Source organism: Misgurnus anguillicaudatus, chromosome 4 (assembly GCF_027580225.2).
Source record: "Misgurnus anguillicaudatus chromosome 4, ASM2758022v2, whole genome shotgun sequence".
In the NCBI taxonomy this organism is placed as follows: domain Eukaryota; kingdom Metazoa; phylum Chordata; class Actinopteri; order Cypriniformes; family Cobitidae; genus Misgurnus; species Misgurnus anguillicaudatus.
The window spans coordinates 12,165,010-12,174,272 of NC_073340.2; the positions used below are offsets into that span (position 1 = coordinate 12,165,010).

Consider the following 9,263-nt stretch of genomic DNA (forward strand, 5'->3'; position numbering starts at 1 on the left):
CTTGGCTGAGGCTTGATCTCGTTCAGGCCTTGCGGGTGTTTTTTATGATCGCAAAAATGTCAAGCTCTGGCCTGCCATCTTCGTTTTTGACTCAAACTGTTCATACTCAGGCACACAAAGTGCGTAATTCTACGTTAATATGTTCAGTTTAATTCAGTACATTATTTTTAAATTGAATTAATTAAACTGAAAAGTAACTCACATTACTTTTTTTAAAAAAGTAACTCAAATATTAATGTGTACATTTATAAAATAATGCATTACTTTACTTGTTACTTCAGAAAAGTAATATTATTACGTAATTCGCGTTACTTTTAATGCGTTACCCCCAACACTGTTTACAGATGTACAAATTTGTACGTATTCCTATTTATAAATATTAAAATTGCTGGCATTGGCGTTTCTTACTCCTATAACTGGCATGTTTTCAGTCGTATTTTCTGAGTTATTTATTTTAGACAGTTTATTCATTTATCTAATTAAATGTTCATGCAGACTTTCAGAGAATTACACAATATTAAACAAGACTACACTTTAAAACCTTGAAATGAATAACATTTCTGTATTTACTTAACCATTTTGTAATATTTTGTTTGTTTGCCATGACACACAAAAGGCGTTTTCTCTCATAATTACACCAAAAAACAACATAAATTCACAAAAGATGTTCATTCGCTGTTTAAAATGTCATACGATTGCGAGGAACAGATCCAAATTCAACCCTTTATCTATCGATCTTAATCCCACTTTTTATTATACAGCAATCATTATGGTATAAAATGTTTCACGTTTTGTGGCTGTAAAAATGTAATAATGCTACGATTAAATGTTGCAAATACATCTACATTATACTATTTAAATGGACAATAAAGTGTTAATGTTACGTATAAACAGTGAGACCTGCCTGGTATTTAATTTTTTATATATTTCGCTGTGCTACTTTGTATTTACTACAGTGCTACAAAGCAAAATTGTGAAAGTTAATACATTTTAATTAAATCTAATTGAATTTATTGTATAAACGTTTTCTTTGGATGCACGCACGTTGTTGCGGTTACGCGCCTGAACCAAAGTGAACTTCCGCTCTGTATTTATATATCGGTCTGGCTAGAGACTAAACTTATCTCTGAAACAAATACTTTATCAAAAAATAAAATGTTTTGGTTTGCTAAGACGAGGAGCATGGATCACAACTGTGCGGAGAGTCAGGCAAGAATTCAAGGATCTGTAGCTAACATTGTATACATTCATTTTACACACTAACATTAGCTTAGTGTAATAGTTAATACGCGTTATATGATATATGAACGAAGGTAATTTACTTGTCATTTATTTCTCTGTTGTTTTTTATTCTATGTGGAAGTCTAATGGAAGTTGCATTTAGTCCACAAAAGCTGTTTGTTTATGTTGTTACTGCTGAAACCATCTATACCATAGGAGAAGAAAATAAGCATAAATCAAATGTTAAATGCAAATTTGAATAAAAGCATCTGCTTAATAGTAATGTAATTAGGATTGGTGGTGCACTTCTGCAGAAAATAGAGACTTTACGTGATTGATTTATTTGTGTATCTTGCTTGCAGATTTAACGTTGTTTTAAAATCATTTTCCTGGGAGGAAGATCACTGGAAACTCGCAGGAGGTCAGAGCAGGAAGATCTACACCTTCACAAAAACCAATGGATTTCAGCCAGAGGACATTTGATTTCGCATGAGCATGATAAACTTGTTTCTGTCAATAACACAGAGAGCGGCTAACAGTCACTGAGTGTCGAGAGGACATTGATGGTGCGAGTGTCTGAAATAAGCGCAACACTTCTAACACTTAAGTGACCAAAGAGGCCACAAAATCCTTTGATGATTGACAGAAATGGATGGGCACGTTTGAATCACTTTTACACTCGCCTTATTTTTTATTATTTTTTTGGACTCATAATGTCTGGGTGTATAATGCTGTTTAATGGAGCTTACGATGTACATAAATGACACTGTATAAATTCTAATGTGGCTCACGATATTGATAATGCACTGGCAAGCGTGTAGGAATGAACTACCAATTCTGATTCCGGTTTTAAGGGAACGCTCGAGTGTATAATTATTAGCAGGAGAAATGTTTGTAAATGAAACAATAACAAGAATAGACGTTTCTTTTAAACCTGCGGTTCTCAGCGGTACTGAACCTGGAGCAGCTGTGGACATCTTCAGATTACTAATATTTTCATGCATGTAATACACTTTATTTTCCTTCTTTTTTTTAAACTGCATAACACACACGAGAAAAAGAGAGAATGTTGTGGATGTCCACTCACAGCCTTGTCATTGTATGTTTTTTAGTATGATGATAATATCACTCATTGATGTGAGCTTCCTCTGCACTTAAAGATTCATCAGATTGTTGTGTCACGTCAGCTGACGCGACGCAGATTTTTAACTGTTCCCATGTGTTTTGGCTGTAAGATGTACAAGTCTTTCTGTCAGCCTGTCATTTGTAATCATTTTAGCAGAGTATTATTACTTTTCAAGGCTGCTGTGGTTTTGGGGAAATTTTATTTTGATTTTGGTGCATTATTGACTGCAAATCACTCTTCAGCATTCATGGATGACAGATCTGGTTACAAACATATGTATGGAAATAAACATACACTGGATGATCAAGTTAATTATTTAAGCTTATAATAAATTGTGTTCAAACCCTTGATGTGTTTTCTTTTTATTTATTATTACACAGTGATCTAGCATTAAAACTTTAAGTATTTTTTCATGTATACTTGCATCTCATTAAGAAAATATAGAAGAACTTTTTTGTGTGAATATAATATCAACTTAATCACAATTTTACATTGTGACGATTTCATGACAGCTGACAAGCACATTTCCTCCTCAAATTCTCATGACTGTAATAATGCAAAAAACATTTAGTACAACAAATAATACCAGCATGTTCTGAAAATTGTACAGGGGACATTTCATAAGACTTTTTAAGATGTAAAATAAGTCATTGGTGTCCCCAGAGTATGTATGTGACGTTTTAGCTCAAAAGATCCTGTAGATCATTTATTGTAGCTAAATTGCCACTTTGTAGGTGTGAGCAAAAATTAGCCATTTTTGGGTGTCATTTTAACACTTTTAACGATTTTTAATGTAACTTAGGCAAAATGCTTACCCGCCAATGAAGCTTCTCTGATGAGTTTTTATGATAATCTATAATTCTGCTATTATCAACTTACCCAATTTATAAAAAAACTGAAGCATCAACTAATTTAAAAACAGTTCAAAGTCTGTGGATGTTTTGATCATCGCTCTGAATCTCATAACAAAAGTTATTTACAAAAATGCAATTATTTCAACTTTTTGCTCAAAATTTGGTATTTTTGAAGAAATTTACCCATATTGGGAAGGTGATAAAAGAGAAAAAAAAAATGTATTTGTTTGTTTGAAAGCAGAGGGTCTGTTCTTTTATTTAATATATTGTATGTTTATATATTTATAGAAGAGAACTTACTGGAAGGCAATTTGTGAAAATCACAAAAAATGCTGGCAGGCAATGTTTTTAAAAAATAATGGTGGTTTGTTGAAATTGAAACTCGGGCTGCGTCCAAATACCCACACTTGCGTTTTTGGCCACCCGAGAATTTTGGGGTGTTTGTTGTATTACCCCCCACCTCTACAATGGCTGCATAGGTGCACTAGAACAATCCTTCCTAAAATGCATTAAACTTTCGTTTACAAAGACGTGAAACTCACCGAGTGGTCAGGGGTGTTCGCTGATATGCTCATACAAAAACCGCTGCAAAAGATGCTTTCCAACAGGTCTTATCATAGTTTTTGTCTTGTATTAGATGTGCTGTGAGGTACGGTATTATTCTGCGCCAGGAACTTTGTTTGTATTCTTGCAATTTGCAAAGGTGGATTATCGCCACCAACTGGGCTGGAGTGTCTATTATTCAAGCTCTCAACGGAAGAATATACGGGTGTGAGGCGTTTGGAAAAATAGGTCAACAAGTTTACAGCGAATGCTAAAACAGCTGTTGGAAAGCATCTTTTGCAATGATTTTTGTGTGAGCATATCAGTGAACAACCCTGACAACTTGGTGAGTTTCACGTCTTTGTAAACGAAAGTTTAATGCATTTTAGGAAGGATTGTTCCAGTGCACCTCTGCAGCCATTGTAGAGATAGTTGGTGACACAACAAACACCCGAAAACTCTCGGGCCAGCATCACACGTCCAAATTTCAGCCAAAACCGCTCCACCTCATCACAAACAATCTGAAAACAGGGCACCAAGTGTAAAATACCGAACTTGTCCTTTAAATAATGGATATTACATATTTAGGTAAAACAGAAAGTTTTGCACATTTCATTGGTGCAAACATTGTTATGTATTTTCTAAAACAACTGCAACTGCTTTTATCACATAATTCGAAACAACATTAATTGTGTCTTTTATTCAGGGACTATTGAATAAACAATAAACTTTAATAAAGCTGCATGCACAAAATTTATAGCTTTTTACAGGTGCAAAGAATTCCGCTTTTGAAAGTTTCATATAAGTGTAGATAATAATCTTTAAGTTCAGCAAATGTTCATTTGTGTTGTGTATTCATTTTATTTAACGTAAAACAACTACAAAATATATATTTTTACTAGCCTAATTAAAAAAAGAATACGCTTTGGAGCAAATTGCTGCCTATATTGACATTTTTAAACTTGCTAAGTGTGTCCCATCACGTGAATATTCCTACATGCACGCTTGGGATCTTCACACCCACTTGAACACTTGGGTCAAAATACAGGAAATACATCATTTAAGTAGTCAAATGGTCAAGTGAAGACCGCAAGTGTGGGTATTTGGACGCAGCCTCTCTTGTGCTGTCAATTATTCTCTCTCTCTCTCTCTCTCTCTCTCTCTGTATAATTGTAAGACTCACTTTCTACATCGCAACAGGAGTGAAATTTGAATGACCTAATTTTTTACATGCTTGCAGAAAGTAGTTTACCAAAACTAAAGTACAGGGTTGTTCTTTATCACGTTTTCTAGGTTGATACAAGCACTGGTGACCCAATTATAGCAGGTCAGATTTACATGATATCTCCCCTTTATATTTATTAATTTATTGGTGTGTTTGTTTAGAGCTAGAGTAGTGTACAGACAGTTGGCTCCAGTTTATTTTTGCAAAATATGTAGTTTTTCTTTTGATTTTAAGGTAAAATAAGACAAAAGGTATTGTAAACTTGACCATTTATTAGTGTCTATTGAAACAAATCATTCATTCATTCTTCATTCACTATATCATAGCACATTGCATAGCCTTGGTGGTAAAGTAATCTACCTTCAATATCAGACTTAAAAACGTTATGGTCAGTAATAAAGAAAAAGTTATGTGGAAGACTAGTCATAAAGTCATAAAAAAAGAATAATGTGTAAGCTGATTATGCAGCCAAAATAGCTTTTATTACAGAAAAATCATACTCAGAGCGTAGATTGTATCTATAAAATGGAAAGTTTCTTTTATATTACCCCTGGTCCAAAATCCAGCACGTGTAATATTCATTATGTTCATGTTTTAATAAATTAGCATAATATAAACTCTGTAGTTGTTTCAGAGCTTAACATAAAAAGTAACAATTTTTGTCAGTTAACTCATAAAAAGAGTCTGGATGTCAAAGGCTCATTCGGTAAATTAGATAAACAACACATACTATCTATATTATTATGGAGCATTCACAACAATATGTGACTCATAATCAATCATATAATATTCAGTCATTTTTGATCAATAGAGGGGTTGCAAGTTTACAAACATTGCAGGGTGCGCGCGCATCCAGGGGGCAGAAAGCCCGATTGGTGAGCTGATCTGCTACTGCAACAACCTTAATTATTGAAGCGTTCTTTATTGTTTGTATATAAATAAGACTTGATTTTAGTTGGATCTGTTTTTCTGTCTTTATTTTTGCAGTTTTACTGTGATACATGTATGAATTATAATTTTATAATTATAATGCTAGTAACGTAATAGTCGCATCTACCGGTATGTTAACATCAGGCACCCAGCACTGACTCTGTTGGTACTATTTTCCACGCAACAATTCCTTGGCATTTTGACTTACAGACACCGCTACGAGCAAGGCCGCGTTATCCTAATGGGCAACATGGGCTGCAGCCCAGGGCCCCGAACACTAGGGGGCCTCCGAGACAATTCTATTTTGAGTTTTTAAAAACATTTTGATTGACGTATGCGTAAGTGCTACCTAGAGCAGAGGCCCCCAACCACTGGGTCGCAAGAATGTTTTGAAAAAAAATTGTATAGCTACGTAATAGCTTATGGGATATTTTGTCCTTTAAGAGCCGACTTCAAATAACATCGATCACATTCACATCGCCGCGGTCTCTCTCTCTCTCTCCTCTCTCAGCGCATCGGCAATCACATTGATGTCTTTAGAGTTTGAGTATACAGTACTTCTAAAATACAGAGGTATTATTTATGAATCGTTTGCAAATGTACCTCGCAAATCATGTATACGTGAAGAAGACGTTCAACCTTGTAACATCGCAAATGACTGAAAAGCAATTTCAGAATTATCCAGATCAAACCATGATCAAAATAAACTCTTTAACTGCAGTAATAATATTTTAATGGGTACACTTTTAACGTAGCTTTAGGAACCTAAACAGTCCTGTGTCAATCATCATTAAAATCATATCGTAAACGGGAGTCTCTGTGGCTCCTCGCAGCCGCAATTCTTCTGGCATTCTCCTCATTATCTCCTTCTTCACTTAAACTTGGGGCTCGAACGCGACCTAAGGTCGAGCTGCCTTCATAAACAGCAAGCCAAGTTCGTTTACTGTTAATTATTATGACTAAATAGGCAGGGAATCTCGTGAAACAATGAAAGTAAAACAATCCGCCAAAATATGATTTAACTTGATTTTGATGATTTAGTCGAGGAATTCTCTTTAAAGAAGAGCAGAAAGAAGCACTTTAAGTTGCTTAATAAATGTTATTTTCTGTGCTGTTCTGATTGTAAAATTATTACTTGATAATATTGTTTAATTTGTTTAAATAATTTTAGCCTACTTTTTAGAGCCCTGCATTTCAGCCCGAGCCCGACGGGGCCCGACCTGTTTACGCCCTTCGGGTTTCGGGACAATTTTAACGTCACAGCAGATACGCGGGCCGGACCTCGGTCTTATTTAGGCTTATCCATCTTTTTATATTTTTCCATTTAATTAAAGAACCTTTTGACAGACATTGATGATTGCAAAACAAACATAGGAAGACGTTTGACCTATCGCATGAATCCGCTACGCACAGCAACACATTTACAATGCAGCATGCGTATTTAACAGCAGGACCTTCAGCGCACCAGGAAAAATTATAAATGGAGTACTAGATTAAAACCTTGGATACTGTACATAATCTATGCAGACAGCATCCAATACATAATCTTTTAAAGACTTCTCCCTGTATTAATTTCGTGTAAGAAGGCTGCGTCTTTATTTCTTGTTTGTGTATGGATCGACTTTTTTCTTAGTTTAACTGTTTGATGGATACATGAATAGCCATCTTCTGTGTTAAGTCCTTACATTAAAAAAATGTATATGCAAAAGTGAAGTTGTACGATAAGGCAACATGCATGTTTATTCTGTTTCATGTTTATTTCGTTTCGATTTGTATAGCCCTTTTTATTTTTTTATTTCTGCACCCGTTGCAGCTGCGAGCAGCAGAGCAACCTGCCTTCGCTTTTTAAAAATTGTATGTGTTGATAATAAACGTTTAAACTAACATTGTGATATGCTGAAAATATTTATTTTAAATAGTTGTTATTATAGGCAAGTGAAGTGTTGATTTGAGAGGCTCAATTCATCAAACATGTCGTCAACTTGCTGTTGGCCGCTAACCTTGGTTATCATAAAAAACTTTAACAAACAAAAACTGCTCTAAAATGTAAATAAAAAAGAAATATAACTATTTTGCAATTTAAAACAAAAAAGAACTGCTTTAATTGCTGCAAGAGTACAGCTGTACAAGCTAATGTGTAAGCAGTTATTTTTTGCTATTTCTGCGGATTTCTTTTGCAAAATCTATGGGGAATTTTGCAGAATGATTTAAAATGTTTTAAAACGATCCGAGAGAATGTGCACTGTGAATATTACAAAAAAATAAAATATTTTATAACATGTTATACGTTTTATTAAAGGATTACCCTGAATTAAACTAGACCAACATGAACCAACAGATAATGGATAATGTTCTGTCACGACCATAGAGTTTTATATAATATACATATATTACTGTCTACAGTGTAAGAGTAAAAAGAAAAGGCTTCTCATAATGAATGTAGCGCAAGATAATTTCATCAGTTTAACAACACAATGTATATATATTTATCTTGTAAACGGATTTGAAATAATAAATAATTGTCGCGTCACGTAGCAAGAGAGACGATAGAGATCTCATTAACTTCTCCGTAGTAAGTTTTATTTCAAATTCAAGTTTTACATATTAAATAGACTATTAAAAAGTTTGTGCTGCTCTCATAAAAACCTCACAGCAGACAGCACAGACTTCTACTCACAAACATACGCGATGCAGTAACTATCTGTAGTAAATATCTAGTAAATATCTGCGGAAACAGATTCCTAATGGGGAGAATTAAAAAGTTCGGACTCGGGCTGAGAATTCTGGGCTCTACTACTTTTGCTTCAACTTTATTTTAATAATTTAATTGAGGAATTAAAGAAGAACAGACAGAAGCACTTTTAGTTGTGAGTTGCATTTAATAAATGTTATTTTCTGGGCTTTTTCTGATTGTAAAATTATTACTTGATAATATTGTTTAATTTATTTAAATAATTTCAGCCTACTTTTGCGTCCACTTGATTTTAATAATTTAATTGAGGAATTATATTTAAAGAAGAACAGACAGAAGCACTTTTAGTTGTGAGTTGCATTTAATAAATGTTATTTTCTGGGCTGTTTCCGATTGTAAAATTATTACTTGTTAATATTGTTTAATTTATTTAAATAATTTTAGCCTACTTTTGCGTCAACTTGATTTAAATGATTTAATTGAAGAATTCTCTTCAAAAAAGAGCAGAAAGAAGCACTTTTTGTTGTAAGTTTTATTAAATAAATGTTATTTTCTGGGCTATTTCTGATTGTAAAATTATTTGATAATATTGTTACATTTATTTAAATAATTTTAGCCATTTAATGTTGCACATGCGCTGTAAAAAAACACTGGATTTACTAAAAAATATAG

At 33.8% G+C, this 9,263-nt stretch overlaps 1 protein-coding gene across 15 annotated transcripts in view; it reads left to right on the forward strand.

Moving 5' to 3' along the window:
* The window catches only part of ank3b (ankyrin 3b), a 134,584-nt gene extending 131,889 nt beyond the window's left edge, over positions 1 to 2,695 (forward strand). For all 15 annotated transcript variants that reach the window (XM_073866709.1, XM_073866694.1, XM_073866695.1 and 12 more), the window contains one exon: positions 1,584 to 2,695. The gene's annotated coding sequence lies outside the window, so the exon portion shown is untranslated. The remainder of the gene's footprint in view (positions 1 to 1,583) is intronic.
* The last annotated feature ends 6,568 nt before the right edge of the window (positions 2,696 to 9,263 follow it).